A 19,302-nucleotide genomic window follows, 5' to 3' on the forward strand; every position below is an offset into this window, starting at 1 on the left:
CTGGCCGCTCCCCCGGCTGGTGGGCTCCCTGGCTCTGGCTTTGTACCAGGAGAGGGAGCTGCAGCCATTGGAAACAACACCCACCTCCACAGCCCTGGTGGAAAGCTGACATGTGGCGTGCTGGAAGTGCAGTCCTTTTTGGCTTCACTGGGATTTAGGTTTTGTGGAGCTGGAAGGTATTAGCCGCAGTATCTGAAAATACACAGGACTTTGAAGGGGCTCTTGGTACTTGCCGTTGCAAAGGCAGTGATGCTCCGTCCTTGGTTTTGGTGTTCTCTTGCTCTGCTTGCTAAGGATGCTGTTGTAGGCACCGTAACTGTAAGGAAGACCATTGCTATATCCAAAGGAGCGGAAATAAGTTTTGCCTCTCAGCTGGAACTCACCAAAGTAGTACATCTCTTCAACAAGTTTCTGCAAGTATTTAGCTGACATAAAAAAAAAGAGTCAAATAGAATTATGTAAGAATCACTGAACACAGAAAAATAAATACATAAAAATGCATTTATATAAGGTCTGAAAGTAAAACAGAGGCAATCTGTAGAAAGTATGTCATATCAACTAAATTACCCTGAAGTAGAAATTGCCTTTTATACATTAGATAACAAAGGCAGGGGCTGTTGAAGTATAGAAAGGGCACATGCAGTCTCATAGCATCTATGGGTGTATGTAATATCGGAGTGGCAGTTGGCTTCAGCATGAAGCAAATCCCGCTTTATGACTAGAAACAGATGTGGCCCGCTCCAGGCAACACCTCACCACCTAATAGGAGTGATGTGCCCATGCACTAATAACAGTGAATTGCAGCCATTTTCGTATCAAAGGTTAAGCTCTACAATCCTGAGCTCCTCCAGGCAGTGGCAGGAGTTGACTCGAGGAAGCCACACTCACTGGATTAATATTTTTGCAAGATTGACCTAAATAGAGGCACCGATCTGCAGGCTGGAGAGGCAGAACATTTGTGGTTGGGTTTTATCTCGTGCAAGAAAGGGATGTCAGCTAGAACAGAATTAGTCACAACCTATGAGGCTCTGAAGAGGAAGGGTGAATGTATGCACTGGGCCAACAATTTGAATTTTTTGCTAACTAGGAAGGTACATTTATACAGATTAATAGTAGTGAAACTGCTGTGATACACTTGGCATTGCAACTGTTATCTTGAAGTAGCTGGGGAAAGTAGCATATTACAAGTAAAAGAAAACTTTGTGGGTTTTTTTTTTTTTGTTGTTGGGTTTTTTTTGTGGCCAGTAGTTAAACTGTTAGTGTAGAATTTATAATACTTACCAGCACTGTAACTTCCATCCCAAAGGTCTGTTTACAGTGTTAGTTCTGGGAACATGGAAAACATTGCAACAATTCCAACCTTTTTCTGTCATTTCCATATTTTATCAGCTCTTCCAGGGGTTCTGTGGGGTGCATTATAGTTGCCCTCATAGTGATTTGGGCTTCTTACTGATTTCTCTTGTAAAGCGTGGCTAAAGCAAGGCAGAGAGAACGAGATGGTGCAGAAATACTGATTCCCCAAATTCGCCTCAGTCTAATCAAGCCAGTCAGGTCGGGGTAGGTGAGCATTTTCACTGCTGGACAGGAAGCACGGTCTTTAATTTCTTCATTGTTGTCATGTAAAGGTGAACCTAAATATTGCTCTACTGATTTTTGTTTTTTTGTGATACGTGGCACTAGTCCCTGCACACACCGAGGAGGTTTTTGTCTAGGTCCAGATGAATGACCTTTTTTTTTCTCCAAATGGGACAGAAAAGATTATCGGGAGGAAAAGTTTCTGTACAAGGAAGGACACAGTTTATATATCAAGAGTATTGCTCAGCTGTGCATTCATTTATTGAAATGAATGTAGTGCTCTTGGAGCTTGTACCGTGAAGTCAGTGCTGACCCTTGGAATGAGTCAGCTCAAGCGGTGCTTTAGACTGTCTTGTGTTAGAGTAAAAACTCTTCGCTGCAACAGGCATTGTTCAGCATCTAGCGCAATGGCATAGCATAATCACTCCCCTCTCTGCAACTTCTGTTCAAGAGTTAAAAGAAATATTAAAACCAGTATGGAAATAATGTCATCCTATACTAAACTTATGTAGCTTTGTAAAGATTTGTATAGCTCGAGCTAGCAACCGTGATTCTTCTTTCCCTCCCTACTCCAGTCTCATAAACTTTAATTCAGTTTTTGCTTTGTCAGGAATTTGCTTTTACATACTTGCTGTTTGTTTTGGCTCTGTGTCTGTTGCATTGTGATAAAGCATCTTTTGATATTCTACGGGATCTTTCATAATGAAGATCTCATGACATAGATTTCCAAGTCTGGAACTGGTGATCAGACTTGCTTGCATGTCCTGCGAGAGGAGACTGTCTAGACTGTGGGAATGACTGGGATGTTTGGATTGTGTTATTTCCATACCGCTTGGCATGATGCACTCTGTAGTTATTCTGGAAACTAATAAAAGTACCAGGCCTGATACAGGACCTTACCTGGCTGTGAAGCCACTTTCACTCATTCTCCAAACTGTACTGGTAAGTTGTGCTTTCTGTGCAGTACCCTGTTGTGTGACCTCAAATAACCAGCTGCGAAAACCCCCTGCTCACTACGCTCAGTAAGGGTCATAGTCTTTAACTTTGGTGTCCTGCAAGGCCAGCTACTACTTTTGCTCCCTAATTCCTTTATAGTCTTAGAAAATATTTAATTTCTGATCTAAATTGCTCATTTGTAAATCAGGCTTTATTCTGACTCTTCCGCTGTTCTTCTGATTACCTGTATACGTAGCTAACTCTTTGGGGAAGAGGCAGGGTCTTACTGGGCATCTAAATAGTGCCGAGAGCAGTCTGGAGCCTGGGGTGCTGATGTGCCATCGGTAATCACAGCCCAGTGACTTGGGATGAATACTGAGAGGGGATTTGGCTCAGTACATGCGGTCCACACGACTGTCATTTTGTAATTACATCTTTACACTGCACATTTGTGATCAGCATCCATGGTGACACTGCTTATTTAGAAATGATTTCTGAGTGCCAGAGAAAAATTATCATCTCTTGGGAACATCCTATTCATGGTAGTATCTATTAACAAGTGCCCTGTGTCAGTGACTGGCAGTTTTCCATTTAAGCAACTTTTTCCATGGCCATCACTAGAGGAGCAGGTCAGAATTCCCAGGCTGTTGTTAGAAATCTTGTGTTGCGTATAATTTCCCTGTCATCAATAATGAACCACCGCAGAAGGGAAAACTTGTGATGTAGGAGATATCATAGGAAAATACATGCTTTAAATGAGAAGCTGAAAAATAATTTCACACTAAAACTAGACTTTGGGAGTTGTTGGCTGCAATAGTCTAAGGGCAGGTTTCCAGTGGTTGTATCTCCCATCAGTTGACAAGGGAAACCTGTTCACAAACTGGAAAACGTAGGAGGAAGCTAGTGGAAGCTGGGGTGTGAAGAACGCGTTCAATCTAACGCATTTCAAAAGGAATAGCTTTAGAAGGAATGTAAGCAGGTTAGCAGAAATATCCTTGTGAATCCCCAGGAAACAAGAATATCAGCTTCTGGAAATGTGTTTAACCTAACAGAGATGGGAAGGAGAAACTTTTCTTAGCTTTATTCTTTTTATGTAGCCACTGACTTATGTCCAGATGCCCAAGCAGGCACAGGACCAGCAGTACTTGATGGGGTTTGTCCCCTACCCCAAGAAGAGCTGAAGAGCTGAACTAAATACTTGAACACCCTGATTCCCACAAACCCAGCTCTGCGTGACTTTGCGTGCATGGTCGGTGCACCTAGGGTGTTTCTTTTCAGCCCCATTTAGACAAAGATTGTTCATATTTCACCTGTACTGAGTTTGATACCAAGCCTGATGTCTTGAGTGAGTGATAGGAAGTTGTTAGTTGTAGTAATATATTACAGTAGTTCACAGAAGCACTAGTGAAGAGCAAATTTCCTGGTCTGCAGATGCACAGCAATACTTCTTTCTTGCCAAAGTGTAAAAACTATATAATTACAAAGAGTTTGCTAACCCACTCTTCATACTCCTCGTACCCAGTGGACAGACAAACCGGTATGGCTGTGATCCAGGAAGTCTCTAAAGCGTTCCTGAGCTGTCCCAGTCTGGGGTGGGGTGGTCACTTTCTTGCTTTTACAGAGCATTTGCTACTGTCAAAGACGAGGGAACCATGTGTGGAAGTGATGCGCAACATTGGTGTGCTGGCCAAAATATACCAAAAATTTAGAACGACCTCTATTCTAGTGCTCTACATGGTAGAGAATGCACATGGAAAGTCCTGCATGTTAATTAGGTGTTTATGTGTTTTATTGTCCCCGAACAGAACTTCTGCTCAACCCAATAGCTGCAACTACTTCTGTCAGATTTTTTTCAACTAGTGCTGAAGGTAGAAGAGGCAGGAGAGAGGAGAGCTGCATTCTTTGGTTTTAGTAGTTCACATTTTCTGTAGAAAAAGAAACATCTTTTCTTTTTTCTCTTCAAGAAAATCAAACTAACACTTGTAATAGTCAACACTTGCTTTGTGTCAAAAAGTTGAAAAAAGACCCAACAGATTTTTTTTCAGTCGTGTTTTAAATGAGAGATGTATTTGTGACTGTGTGCAGTTAATACATTAGAATAAACTATGGTTAGATACAATAAAACAGTGCATTCTATGTAAAAAGATAAATGTGGAAATAAAGACCAGAGAACTAAGTGTTAGATTTTTTGTATCTGTTTTTGATCTTCTGCTGTAGAAGTGTATCTAGCCTTGCCTGTTCTAGTAAGAAAAGGGGACAAAAGGAGTAGACTGGCTGGCACTTGGTTTGGTCTCTAGGCACATGAACAGATATTCAAGTGAACCTGTTACTGACAAGTGATACTGCAAAATGGTATAGAGTGGAGACAGTCTTTCAGTTGCTCCAGTTTGACCAGTGAATGAATTAAAAACAATGTGCAAACTTATTTTATTTTTTCAGCTTCTTCCAGGTACCAAGCTTGCAAACTCAGTCTGGCCCCTGGAAGTTGAGCTAGTTGTTCTGCATGTGTACATCATGAACACTAATAAAGATTTTGCAGTGGAAGCTCTATTAAAAATACCATTGAAGATGTGCAGGCCAGCAAAAAAACCCACCGCATTTCCCTATTGCCTATAGCAGTGCCTGCAGTGCTAAAGGAGTGAATATGATAAAGAGGTACATTTGTCAGGAAACTAAAGTGATAGGACTCAAATACATGCAAAGAGCAGCTGAGTAAATAATGTATCTTTTTTGCAGTTACTTACCGACCATAAATGGACTCTACAAGTGAACACAGAAGAAAATGTAATAAGATCTGACATGTTCATGAGCAATGCTGTAAAGAGCCTGGGAAAAAGAAATGCTGTATGGAAGGTAGCTAGCAGCAAAGTAGCGATGCCGGAGGTGTTGACTGTGTCAGCGGGGAAAGGCAAAGAGAAGTGTGTGTGCGAAAACTTAAAATGTCAGCACATCCCAGATCCGTGGGGGTCCGATGGCACTGCAAACAATTCTGAGCCGCTTCTCATGGCTGGCATGGTTAAGTTCTGCTTCTCCCATCCTCCCAATTTTTGTTTAGCCTTACATTTATTTCAGTTAACTTCTTGATATCCTATTTATTAGCAAGAAATACCAATACATTAATGAGAAGTCCAGAAAGTGAAGAAACCGTAACTCTCCCCAGCATCAGGGCAAGAAACACATGCTACTCCTAGGTTGTGAGCTTGTGACTTGCTGGAGTGTGTCCAAAGAAGGGCAGTGAAGCTGGTGAAGGGTCTGGAGAGCAGGTCTTATGAGGAGCGGCTGAGATTGCTGGTGGTGTTTAGTCTGGAGAAGAGGAGGCTGAGAGGAGACCTTATGGCTCTCTACAGCTACCTGAAAGGAGGCTGTAGCCAGGTGGGTGTTGGTCTCTTCTCCAAGTTACTAGCAGTAGTACGAGAGGAAATGGCTTCAAGCTGCGTCAGGGGAGTTTTAGATTGGATATTAGGAAAAATGTCTTTACTGAAAGAGTGGTCAGGCATTGGAAGAGGCTGCCCAGAGACGTGGTGGAGTCACCGTCCTTGGAGGTATTTAAAAGACGTGTAGGTGTGGCACTTCAGGGCGTGGTTTAGAAGACATGGTAGTGCTGGATTGGTGGTTGGACTTGATGATCTTGAAGGTCTTTTCCAACCTTAATGATTCTATGAATGTAAGTGGGAAACGTTTGATTCAGCCACATGCCCATTTGTTCTGTGAGCATCCGGTCCTTTAGAAAAGAACTGTTTATATCATCTGAAGAACACGTTGGTCAGTAATGGGGGCGAAAACCCCTTCGCTTTGGGCGCAGGCACACAGGCATTACAGATAAGGAAGAATCATTTAGGATGTCACTGTCTCCCTGCTGGGTGTTACTGTCACCACAGCAGAGTGGGTGGGCATTATGCTAGTGCTCCATCTTCTTCGTTGCACAGCCTGCCAGGTTACAGCAAAGCAAAGCATGTTTGGTGGTGGGTTCAGTTAAACCAGCTGCGTTGTATCCCACCCTGAGCCTCAAGCAGTTCTCTGCTGACTTGAAAGGCTGGTGACCTCCTGCTAGTGATCAGGAGTGATCAGACTGGGGCAGTGACCTCTTCTACCATTACAGCTGGATCTAGAAGAAGCCTTGTGGATGGGCCCTCCTTGTCACTGGTACTCTGGCACTGTGTCCCTTCATTGCATACTTTGGAAAGCATAGGAATAAATACTGCAGATACCATATTGCTTCATAGGAATTCCGTAGGTTAAAATCGATGCCAGGTATAAAAAGTGTAGCTTAAGTGACATGTCACCTTTCATTGTCTTTTTACTTGTCCTTTTTCTTCTTAGTCTTCCATTTTACAGACTATGCTTTATTTCTGGTGGTGCACTGTGCCATTGCAGCAAGTCCACTTAAATGGATAGGCATCAGCGTTTCAGAAATGAAAATCCAGCATGACCACAAATTCACGGCTTCCTTCTCCCCACTCTGTCTAGACTTCATAGCCATTTGCAAGTATGCCAAAAATACTGCTTTGCAATAATGTTTACATAGTGGCTTATCAAAACACTGTTACCTGGTTAAAAGGAACTTTAATAAATCTGAGTCTGAACTGACCACTGGCTGCCATAGTTCATGGGATTATCTTCTGTAGAGACTCCAAACAGTGCAGACAAGATCTGGGAACCACCTGCCTTTTAAAACTCCCTTTGAAAATCTTAAATTTTGAAAGAGTATCAGCTGTGGGACTACACTGGTTTACTAAGCTGAAGGAATCTCCTCTTCAAGTCCATGCCTAGGCTGGAATTTCATCCAGGCTGACAGCAAATACCTATTACTTAACAATAAAACAAAAAAATGCCATATCAAAAATTAAATGTAATCTGAGCAAGTGCAAATGTAGAAACCACCCTAAATCATATGTCCTATAGCTCATCTCACAGGATCCTAGAATCACAGAACAGTTTGGGTTGGAACGGACTTTAAAGCTCATCTAGTCCAACCCCCCTGCAGTGAGCAGGGACATCTTCAACCTGATTAGGTTGCTCAGAGCCCCATCCAGCCTGACCTTGAATGTTTCCAGGAATGGGGCATCGACCACCTCTCTGGGCAACCTGTGCCAGTGTTTCACCACCCTCATAGTAAAAAATTTCTTCCTCATACCTAGTCTAAATATACCCTCCTTCAGTTTAAAACCATCACCCCTTGTGCTATCACAACAGGCTCTACTGTCTGTCCCCATCTTTAAGTCCCCTTTAAGTACTGAAAGGCCGCAATAGTGTTTCCCAGAGCCTTCTCTTCTCCAGGCTGAACAGCCCCAGCTCTCTCAGCCTGTCCTCGCAGCAGAGCTGCTCCAGCCCTCGGGTCATCTTTGTGGCCTCCTCTGGGCTTGCTCCAACAGGTCTATGTCTTTCCTGTTTTGAGGGCTCCAGAGCTGGATGCAGTACTCCAGGTGGGATCTCACCAGAGCAGAGTAGAGGGGCAGAATCACCTCGCTCGACCTGCTGGCCATGCTTCTCATGCACCTATACCGTATACGGTTGTTTTGAAAGTGTTGCTGTAGGTAACAAAAAGTCCAAAGAACATGTAATGCATTTGAGAGAATTTTGATCTAATCTTCTGGCCTTCACTGCAAGTCAAAGTAAGTTCTAAAGCCTCAGACATGCTGTTAAACATGAGAGAGATGTTGAGGCAGGGAAGATCATGAAAGATGTCTGAACAATTTGCAATGTTATGACCAAGAAGGGTAAAAGCACACCTAGAGCAGGTTTCTTCGGTGGAATGCCATACTGTTAGCGCACCATTCTCCTGTGCACGTAGTATGAGGGTTCATTTGTGGTTTTGAGTTATGATTTATTTGGTGGTGTTTTTGTTTCTTCGGAATGGTTGATTTGCTGCAGATCCACCGCCTTTATTAGAAATAAACATTCTTGAGACTTCTGTTCTGATCTAAGATGGAACTTCTGTTTACTAAATATAGGCAACATCCCATAGGGTAAAGCATTTGAACCTGGACCCTTTTGAAATCACCTGGCTTCATTTATTCTTAATCTTTGTGATGTGGGTGGGGAGTTCAGCCCCATGGCCTATTTATTTAAATAAATCTACTAGATTGTGACTGAGAGTGAAGCATTCAACTGTACGGATGTTGCTCTTCAAGTCTGTGAAGTCTTTAGATGTATAAATGCAGGCTATAACTGTGTTACTGCTCATGTTTTAGTGTGACTTTTATGTATTCAAAGATTTAGGATTTTTCTGATGAAAAAATCGAATTGCAAAACCTCAGTTGCATTTCTGTGACCAGGAGCCTTACCTTCTGTGTTTCATACATTGCTACATTGATATCCCTTTAGGAAGTGTTCAAGAATTGCAGATATGATAGAAAATTGTAGGTGAATCAAACAATTGACACTTTGCTGGCCCAGGTGGGTTGGCTGTATTCTCATGCAGGTTGTTGTCTACACACTCTTTTGTGCTGTTTTATAGTTCAAACACCATTATTACAAATTTTGTTGAATCAGACAAGTGGGAAACACAAACTGGCACAGACCAGGGATTTTTCCTTGTTTGCAACTGAATTAATAAAGGCTCATTGTAAACAAGTTACATTGGTTATAAAACTTTGTTTCTAATGAAAAGATTGTATATACCTGGTGTAAAAAACAAACAAACACCTTTATGCTTGGCTGGACATCTTGATATAATGCAATTCACCTTACAAAAAGCATGTAGCAAAGGGCTTGGAATTTTAATTAGCCATTAAAATCTAAGCTGTTTCAGGGAAAAAAAAAATACACATTATATTACTTATTAATTTCACTGTTTCTCATTTTGGTATTGACAGAGGGTTTTTTTTCACGCTTCGGAATACTAGGTATTCATATGAATTATGTCTGTCTTAATATTGTTTCCAAGTTTTTATTTGATCTTGAAAAACATTTCATTATGTTTAATTTAGAGAAATGAGATTTCTTTAATTACTGTCTGTAGAAGCTATTAGAAACTCAGTTACATTTGCAAATTAATTTTTTAAAAGCATTATCATTTTAAGATTAATAATTAAAAAAAAAAGTCATGATCTGACTGACTGTGGGACTTTCAAGGTCACAAATAGTATTCTCTCTGCACCCCTTCCGCTGTAAGGAAATAATGTCTACAATGGGAAAATTAATTACACTAATAACTGAAGATCAATATGAGCCTTTGAAATTGGGCTATCAATTGTGAATTTGAATGACTGGCAATTGTTTTATTAGGGAGACAGGATTATCAAAATACATATTGCTTGCCTTCATTCAACACTGAAATTATGTTAGAGATGACCTTTAAAAAGTTGTGGGAATGAATGACGGCTGCCGGGGATGCAGATGTTCCACCTGCAGAAAGCATGCCTGCGCACGCATTGCTGTTATGGGTGGTGTGTAGCCACCGTGTCTGTAGGTATGTCTCCAGGAAAGGTACTAAAAGAGGTCCAAGTAGTTGACTCAAGTTTATTAGTATCTGGAAGACTATGAGTGGGGTTTTTGGTTTTTTGTTTTTTATTTTTTAAAGGTGACTCCATTTTCTCTGGCCTGTTGTTGCATGTTTCACAGAGTTAACTGCTGGGCAGTAAGAGCTCCCTTTCAGAGAGCTGGCCAGACCCCACTGCTGTTGGAAGCGACGGGCAGACAGCGTTGCTAGCCATCCAGCTCTGTGCTGAAAGGTTTTATGAATTATTTAGTTATTTTTTTTCTGTAAAATAAATGTTGTCACAACTCCAACTATATATACAGTACTGCTCGTGTAATAGCCTGCCTAATTCAGATTAATTGCAGGCTTACAATGATAAAGGAGCTTCAGCACAGCAGTTATTCTGTCGTACAGATGCAATTAAAACCATATCAGTGCAGTATAAATAATGCTAAATTAAGTTGCTGTCCTGCCACATGGTGGCAATTTTGAGCTAGTGCACAATGAAAGCTAGCATCTTATTTTATTCAGAAGGAGTAACTACACTAAGAAAGAGTTTCTAATTTACTTGAATTGCTCTGGAGCAGTGTTATCAACCAAGAATATAAAGTGTGTAAACTACTGTCACTAAAATATCACTAATAATAATAAACCTTTCTGATCTTGCTATTCACCTTAGAGCCAAGTAAAGCTCAAGGTTTTCATCCGGTAGTCACAGGATACATGTGCTAGTCTGATATGAAGCCAAAGAGAGAGATGTATTAGCATATTAAAATTTCATGGTGGCAAATAAATTATTTGCTTCAAATTATTTACTTTAACTGTTTTCAAGGCAGTTTTAGAAAATGTTAATACAAATTATTTAGTGTCAGTTAGATTTTCCTGCTTTATTCAGGTAGCCTGTAATTTTGGGAGCAGAATCCTATTCAAAAGAACCATCATTTTCTCTTACTGGAATGACAAAGCTAGAAGATACCAGCCTAAAATTAGGATACTGCTTTTTATACTATTTATATCTTGCTGTTGCAGAGCTTTAGCAGGAATAAGTTTAGGAAAAAATGATTACATCATAAAATAGTTGGGGAAAAAATAGAGGCCTAATGTAAATCACGAAAATTTCTTCTTTAGCCTCCTTAGTACAAATCTGTGTCAGGTAAAAGGGTAATTAATTTTGATTACAAAGCAGCCACACAACCTTACCCTTAACTTTCTTATTTTGAAGAGATGTGGAAATAAAGCTACCTCTCCCTCCATGAACCCTCCGAGTGCTTAAGTTATTACTGTTTATACCTTAATGCTTCACCATGCTTTAAAAATACCTATAACTTCATCCCTGGGAAAGCTTTGAGTGTTTAAGGGTATTTGTCAGTATTCTCAGTATAGCTGGAAACAGTAACGAGGGACAAAGGCATATTAACTGCTACTGTTGGAAAGCTCTGGTTTCAGTAGCCGGATAATTTAATAAAGTCTTGTTACAGTAAAATGATTCAGCTGTAAGCAGCCTGTAAAAATTGTAATAAGCACAATAAGCAATGCACTTCTTTTTTCCTCACTCCTTGGGATTTCTTCATGTGTTTTTTCATGCTGTCAAAGTCCACTACAAGGAATGCTGCAATGTTCTGCAAAGTTGTTTGTCAGTGCCTCAGTTTATTTTTGCAGAGAAGTATTGATTACAGAATGAGAAACATTTGGTTTAACAGCAATCAATGAGGAGCAAACAAAGGACACTCTGAAGTTTGACTCATTTTAATTTGAAGAAGAATACAGTACCTGGTGCAATTTATGATGAAATAATAACTGCTATGTGCTCTCTGTTCTTGTAATCACATTTCTTTCCTGTCATCTGTGAGTGAAATAAGTTTAGACAGACAGTGGACTGTAGTATCCTGCGTGCTGGGTTTAGGGCTGGCTTGCACAAGGGGAGTACAGAGGCAGGACTCCTGCCTCACAGGGGAGCCCGAGGCTTTGCAGGAGGGTGACAAGCAGGTACGTCTGCCTCTGCAGGTGACCACACCGAAGAGTTTTCACCCACCTTCTGTGTAAGACAGATGAAGTTGAACCACCTCGGACTCCTTGACCTGTTTTTTTTTGAGGACCCAGACACAAGGTCTCAGAAAATACCTATAACATAGAGAACGGTTGTACTTGCCTCTAACCAACAGCTTGGGCAGCTGGGGCTCAGGTATACCCTGAGGCACTTGAACAAATGCCATTTGATCACCATACATTGTGTTGGGGTAAATAAATATTCATTGCATTGGAAAAAATAAATTACTGTGTTAAAGTAAACAACTGGGAGACCAGGTTCCAAATTCCAGGTTCTACTTCGATTAATATTTCATAGTTATTTCTTGAAAAATGGAACTGTTTCACCATCCCTCTCTCATCCCTTATCCCAGGCTGTTCATGGCTCCTGCCTGCAGCAGGCTTTCAAAAGTGGCATACAAGGGGGATAAAACAGTGTTTTTGAGTACTTTGAATACACATATTTATCCATAACAGCTTTGGGCAATGATTTGCTTGAAAAAAAATATTTTAATGTGCTTCTAGTAGTTGCTATTTGTTTGCTTAATTCTGTCTGTGTTGTCTACTTTTGTGATGGTGGCGGTGTTGTCTAATTTTGTGGCCAGTTGATTCTCTCTGGCTCATAGGATGTTGTGTGACAGACCAGGCTATGGTTCTATAAGATTATGACTCTTATGGCAAGAGATGCGTAGCATCAGAAAATATATGAAAATAAATAGATAAATTCTCAGTTTAGATTAGCAATGACTTAATGGTACTTCAAACTATAAACAAAAAAAAATTGTATTCTTTTCTTCCCCTCATTTAAATTCATTGCAAAGTATCTATTTGAAATCAATATTAATTACATAGAAATTGTGACCCTCTTTAGCAAATGCTTTAAAATAGTTGTTAAAAAATTAATGTGGAGGTTATTAGCCTGATTTTGAGCAATGCTAAGCCTGTGTTAAATATTCTCATGTAGACTTTTTTGACAAAATAGTGGTCCCATGTTAGCATAATTAGTAGTACCATACTAAAACCCTTCTTACAATGCACTGGGGAAGCAAAGAACAAATTCAAGAATACAGAAGAATTGTATTTCTATTTAAATGGTAGCCCTTTTCACTACTTATAAGGTAACCTTAAAGATGAGAAGAGATTACATTTGTGCCCCTTTTAAGACATTTTTGATATTTGAACTAATCAGTCCAGTTATACCTAGCTGTTCTTAAGAATTGCTTTTCATAAGACTGAAACATAAGCTAAACAGAAAAAAGAGGGACCAGTTCCTACGTAAGTGACGGGCTGGCTCCCTTATGAATAGCAACAGCCTGTATATTATGCATGGTGTGTGTATACTGAATCCCTTTAATATTTCACTTGCAATTATCTATAGTATTAAATCTTGATGCACAGCCACATTTTTGTTTAACATATAGATAAAATTATTGATCAAAGGAGTAGTATGATTTTATGCAAAAGGAAAAATTAAAAGTTAAAATACTTTTATGTGGCTGCCAGGCACCCATCCAGCCGCTCTCTCACTCCCCCTCCTCAACAGGACCAGGAGAGAAAATAAGCTGAAAAAGCTCATGGGTCAAGATAAAGACACAGAGATCACTTACCATTTACCCTCACAGGTGAAACAAACTTGGCTTGGGGAAGATGAATTTAATGTATTGCCAATTAAAATAGATTTGGATAATGTAAAACAGAGGCCGATTTAAACCAACACTTCCCAAGTGCAGTTTGGGGAGTTTGTCTCCCCAGCTTCCCCCCGCTGAGCAGTGCAGGGGGACGTGGATGCGGGTTGAAGTCAGTCCATCAGAGTCCCTCTCTGCTGCACCTTCCTTCTCGCACCTTTTGCCTGCTCCAGCATGGGTGCTTCCATGGGCTGCAGTCCTTTTCCATAAACCTGCTCCAATGTAGGCTTTCCACGGGCTGCAGTCCAGGAAATGTCCCCCGTGGTCCTACCACGGGCTGCAGGGAAATATCCACCCCAGTGCCAGCAGTGCCTCCCCCTCCCCCAGCACTCGCTGGGCTGTTTCTCACACCTTTTTCCTCACTCCTCACCCCCTCTGTGGAGTTTTGTGCTTTCTCAGATAACATTTTTCCAGAGGCACCACCAGTATGGCTGACGGGCTCAGCTGTACCCTGCGGTGGGGCCGTGGTGCAGCCGGCTGGATCCGGCAGGAACCGGCTGTGTTGGGCACTGGGGAGCCCCAGCCTCTCCTCACAGAGGCGCTCCCTCAGCCCCCTGCTGCCAGTGGCCACAGCCGTACTATACGTCTGACCCACTGACGTTAAGAAAAAGTAAGATTATTAGGGGTAGGAGAGATTGTTCTTTGGTGGAGGGGCAAGGAGGAATGATCTGTTGGCAAAGCAGTTTTAACATGGAGGGTGCAGGTTCGTCAGCACTGAGGAGGGGAGTCAGGGAGGTCTGGCAAAAGGGTGGGATTACACCAGACGGTTTGGAATAAGAAATCTGCCTTAACTCAGGCAGGGTCAAGCATTTGACCCTGGTGGAGAAAAGTCCCTGAGAAGGTTTTGTTGTGGAGTCAGTCCCGCCATTCAGATAAGACATTTCCTGATTTTACTTGCAGTGACAGGCAAAGGAGTTAAACTGGAAGTCCCTGACTTGGAAGGCTTGAGTGTCATCCATGTCTAAATTTAAAGTTGACAGCGAGATAGCCTAGAAATGAGCAACAGTAAGAAGGCAGCCTCTCTGTACAAAACCTTCAGGTGCCGCATGTTTGCTCTGTGGGCTGGGTGTAAACCTCTGGCCAGAAATGAAGGGCTCATTGTGCAGCTCCTCGCCCCGCAGCAGTGTGCACTGCCTTCCCCCGCCTGTGGCTGCCACCCGCCATATCCACCTTCATGCTTTATCGCCTTTGCGTTTTTGGCTGGCTGTTGCAGCATCAGGGGTCATTCAGGAGAGGAGACGTTTGCAGTTTGGTGTAACGTGAAAGAACCAGGTCCTGACATATGCAACGTGTCCTAGGTGAATTAAGGGAGACATAAACACTTGATTGACTCCTAGGAGACACTCGTTGGATGGCTGCACTGGTCAGCCTTTAGACCGAGACCATGGCTATTAACCAGTAACTCTGAAAATAAGCAGTCTCTTGGTCTCTTCATGGAATGCTAAGGAGTGATTTGGATTCTTCTGTCACATGCACTATTTTCATTCTAGCCATAAATAGTTTTCAGGCGTTTTGTTTTGATCATGAGTATCTCAAATTGGATTCCTTCCTTAAGTTTGAAAGGACGAGTTAATGTGTGGTACGTATCCCTGCCCAGATGAGAAATGAAACATTTTGACACGAACATTTCTACAGCTACACAAAAAGGAACTCATTGAAGTGCAAACGCTGGCTCACGAGCATAATGAGCAGCTAGTGAAACTGCTGAAATGTTCATGAGAAAGTAATTGCAAACAGTATTTGTTCAAGTGTTAAAATATTCTAGTACTTGCACGAAAGTATTGGTGGAGTTTGCTAACCCTGTCTTTCACTCTAGTTTGTTCACAGAAGATTTTTGCATATTTGGAAAGTTATCAGAGATTTGACAGGGTGATGTGATGAAAGTCAGGCTATGTGGAGAGACTGAAAAAGGGAAGCAAGAGTGAAGTAAGGGTTATACTTCTAAGAGGAGAAGGTTATAGCTGTGCTGCAGAAGGTGGGGAGCGAAAGCGAGGAAAATAGTTTGAGCATAGCTCATGGAGAGAAGTTGCAGTTGAAGAAGAATTGGCAAGTGGGAACACATATAACTTCATTGGAAGATGGCAGCTACTTTTCTGGTGTTAAAACATACTGATTTATTTCACATGATTTTGTCTTTATTTAACCTTTTCTTTGCATGGCATGTTAATTGTATCCCCTTCCAGTAAGCTTATATTCACTATAAAACCTTGAACCATTTCTGGCTAGTTCGTTTCCTTTCACACACCTTTATTTTGCACAGCAATAAAGTGGGTTTAGCCCAGAGGAGCTTATAAAGGGGGTTATGACAATGCAAAATTTCTGGACAATTCAGGGATATGTTATCTGCTTCAGGAGAAAACAAAAAAAAAATCTCTGTTTAATCCTGGCATTTCTGTATGTTAGGCTCAGTTCTCTCTTGTGGCACTTAATTATATTTTTTCTGGGTTTGAATAAAAATGTTCTCTCTTCTTGTAGATAAGATCCCTACTGCTGGGAGCTACTTTCTGTGTGTAGTATACATGAGTGTTTTGTGTCCTGGAGACTGAAAACTTCCGACATGTGGGTGGTCTCTTACTCTTTCTTCCCCCTCCTCTACAGTATTTAATGTCGGTGATCTGGCTGAAAGCAGATCTGCTTTCTGCAAGAAATGGCAGAAGTGCCTCAAGGTTGCCAGTAAATTCATGTGAAGAAGCACATGAATGAAGGCTGATGGTGTTATTGCTGTGCAGCTCTCCTGTGGACAGTCTCCCAACTCATACTGGAAATTTTTGGTAGCTGGGAAGAGAACCCAGAATTTTAGGGTCATAGGTTAGTGCTTTTGTTTCTGATCTTGTAGCCTTGTGACTTGTTTGTTGTTCATCTTATGCCCTGAAAGAAGCGTAAGTTTTGTATAGCAATAGTATGTGCTTGGGTAATATAATATAGTATAAGCCGTCATTATGCTTGCCCATGAGGTGGCTGAATTGGAACTGGACGTTTAACTCATTCCAGAAGTTTCTAATGTTTAAACATTCCATTCCTGTAATGTTATCATTCTTACAAGGTGAATTTGTTGTTGGCTTACGAGTACTTTTCTTAAGGTAATTCCTAGGTCCTTTCCTCTTCTTTAAAAAACCCAAACAACAGGCAGATGTGCTGATCTTTTTGTGTAGGATGGTAGTACTGATTTCCCCACATGAATAGAAGGAGCAAACAGTAGAAAGAGCTTTTCTGACTTATCAACAAGAGGTAGATGAAACCTAGAAACAGCTTATACAGCTCTTTGACCTGCAGGGGAAAGTTTGGATTTGTGAATCTCGGCTATTCTATGTTCTATGAGGAAATGTGATTTTGTAGTTAGCAGCAGCACGGCCATGCATGTAGGTACGTTCTTTCTGCAGGACAGTCCATGGAGCTGTGTGCAACCGGCAAAACATCCTGGCAGTGAGATGGAGGACAGGATACTGATCTGCCTTCTGAAGTGTCATGTTTTGTCTCTCCACCCCATGGAGATCTGGCTTTGTACTTAATGTAGAAAGAAGGTTTATTTGAAGACCAGAGAATGGTCAGCAGAGCAGACATACAGAGGTAGCTGCTGTACCAGAGTAAGGTCATTGTGGCAGTAGTGACACCGAAAGGGTGTTCAGACATGGCTCAATCTCTGGTTTTCAGTGCATTATCATAGTTACTGCATCAGGTTGTTCAGGCACAGCCTGGTGCTTTGAGCCCACTTGGGTACTCAGAGGTTCATAGCTGTACCTGATTTTCCTCCAGCATGGTTTATCAGTTACTATAGGGACAGTTACTTATTTGGTTTTAAGCCCACTTTCTATAGACTCCAGTATCTTCTGAAAGCTTGTCTTAAGTCCTGGGTGGTAACTATATATTTCTTTATGTCATTTTCCTTGCTACTTTCTGACTCTCTGGAAGCTCTAGATGTCTCTTTAGCAGCAGTGAAATGCTTCTGTAAGAGAATATGCCAACAATATTCAGCAAGGGCCTCTGGAACAATACAATTTTGAAGCTGGCATTGATGAGATCTAAGCTGGAGAAATAACAAATGCTTTCAATATTCATGAGCCATAGTCTCTGTACTGAAGGTGCTATGTTATTTTCTGCCTGGTGCTGAGCAATCTCTGCTCTTCTTAGCTTGGCAGAAACCAAGGATTACGCAGCACCTGGCAGAACATGGTTATGTAACAGTAAGGACAGTAAGTAGGTAATTTAGTTAAAACAATGTATTTATTTTTCAATAATTTGTTTCTTGTTTTGCAGTTTTCCATTTTCCAGATATTACATATGACCAACTAGACAGAAGCCCTCTGTTCTCTGAATAATTCCCCATATTTTTTCACAAGCTTATAGATATTTCATTTAATCATTTGCAGCCTCCCTTTGTGGCATCTGCTTATTTATCACTGTCTTTAAGATCCCTTTTCCACTCGGTAACATTCATATTTTTGGTCCCTTGGTTACTGCTATTGTAAATTATTATCCAGTAAGATTTATAGCTGTGAGACTTGTACAAATAATCTGTCTCCCCCATTTAATGGCTTAACACTAAGATACCTTTGTTATTTTCTAATGAAACTGTATGCATAATTTCTAGATAAATTTTTACAGGTATGTCGTGAAAATTTAGGTCAGCAATGGAACTACACCAGACTTTCTAACAGGCTACAAATCGCACTGCACTATGGGCACAGAGGTTTTCAAAGCATATAGGTAGTGAACCCGCTGTAGCTTTAGAATGACTTAACCTTTTCTTAGACAACTGACATTGGAAACCTTTTGCTGATGGAGTGTAATATAGCACCATGTAAATTGCTTGGGTTGTTTTATTGATTGTTATCTCATTTAAATGCACAAGGAAAAATTTAATTTAACTTAATTTCCATGTAACAGCGTCAAATGGTAAAGGCTGTGTATTCATTTTTTTAATTCTAATAAAAATTTTTATAACTTTTCAGTTCATTCCTCAGTGCAATTCCTAAATCGCACTGAGCTACTTTTAAAATAGAGTTTTGAAATCATTAGATACCCTTTTATATGATGTTCTTTCTTAAAAAAAAAAAAAAAGAGATGAGGCCATGACATATGCAGATTTATCCAGGCAGCGCACCACATACAGTACTTTCCAACAGTGTACCACAGTACGCTGTGGGTTGGGGTTTTTGGTCCTCTGTTTCAAGAATTGGCAACAACCATATGCTACTTGCCTTTAAGAACTGTTAGTAAAACTAATGACAATTTTATTTCTCTCCCATTTGTTTGATTGGTGCTCAATATTTTAAAACATATTCTTTGTCATAGTATTTTGGTAAATAGATTCAAATAGACTCTGTCCTACTGACAGGGAGGGATCCTCTCTGAGCCAAAACAAGAAAACCAGCTGTGCAGAAGCAGGTCCTTTCTCTGCTCGTGAGACTGTGTGGCAACTTGTCCTCTTGATTTGTTTCGTGCTTACCGTGCCTGCATTCAAGCAAGATAGATCACCGATCTCAAATATGATTTTTTACATTTATTTTGAGTGGAGGTGAAGAAAAAGAGCTTTGAAGGAGAAAGTGGGTGTTTGTTTTTAAATATGCTGACTTCAGTGGGTCTGAGCCATGTAAGAGTAGCTCAGCGTGATGAGGATATTCTGAAAGGCTTTCTATCTCTAGTTTGTTAGTCTGTGTAACA

The 19,302-nt window shown here is 40.9% G+C and overlaps 1 protein-coding gene across 7 annotated transcripts in view; it reads left to right on the forward strand.

The window, feature by feature from the left end:
• NCKAP5 (NCK associated protein 5) overlaps positions 1 to 19,302 on the forward strand; it is a 410,016-nt gene that overhangs the window by 184,737 nt on the left and 205,977 nt on the right. The gene's annotated exons all lie outside the window — the stretch shown is intronic.

The sequence above is a fragment of the Phalacrocorax aristotelis genome, chromosome 5 (genome assembly GCF_949628215.1).
Source record: "Phalacrocorax aristotelis chromosome 5, bGulAri2.1, whole genome shotgun sequence".
NCBI classification, from domain to species: domain Eukaryota; kingdom Metazoa; phylum Chordata; class Aves; order Suliformes; family Phalacrocoracidae; genus Phalacrocorax; species Phalacrocorax aristotelis.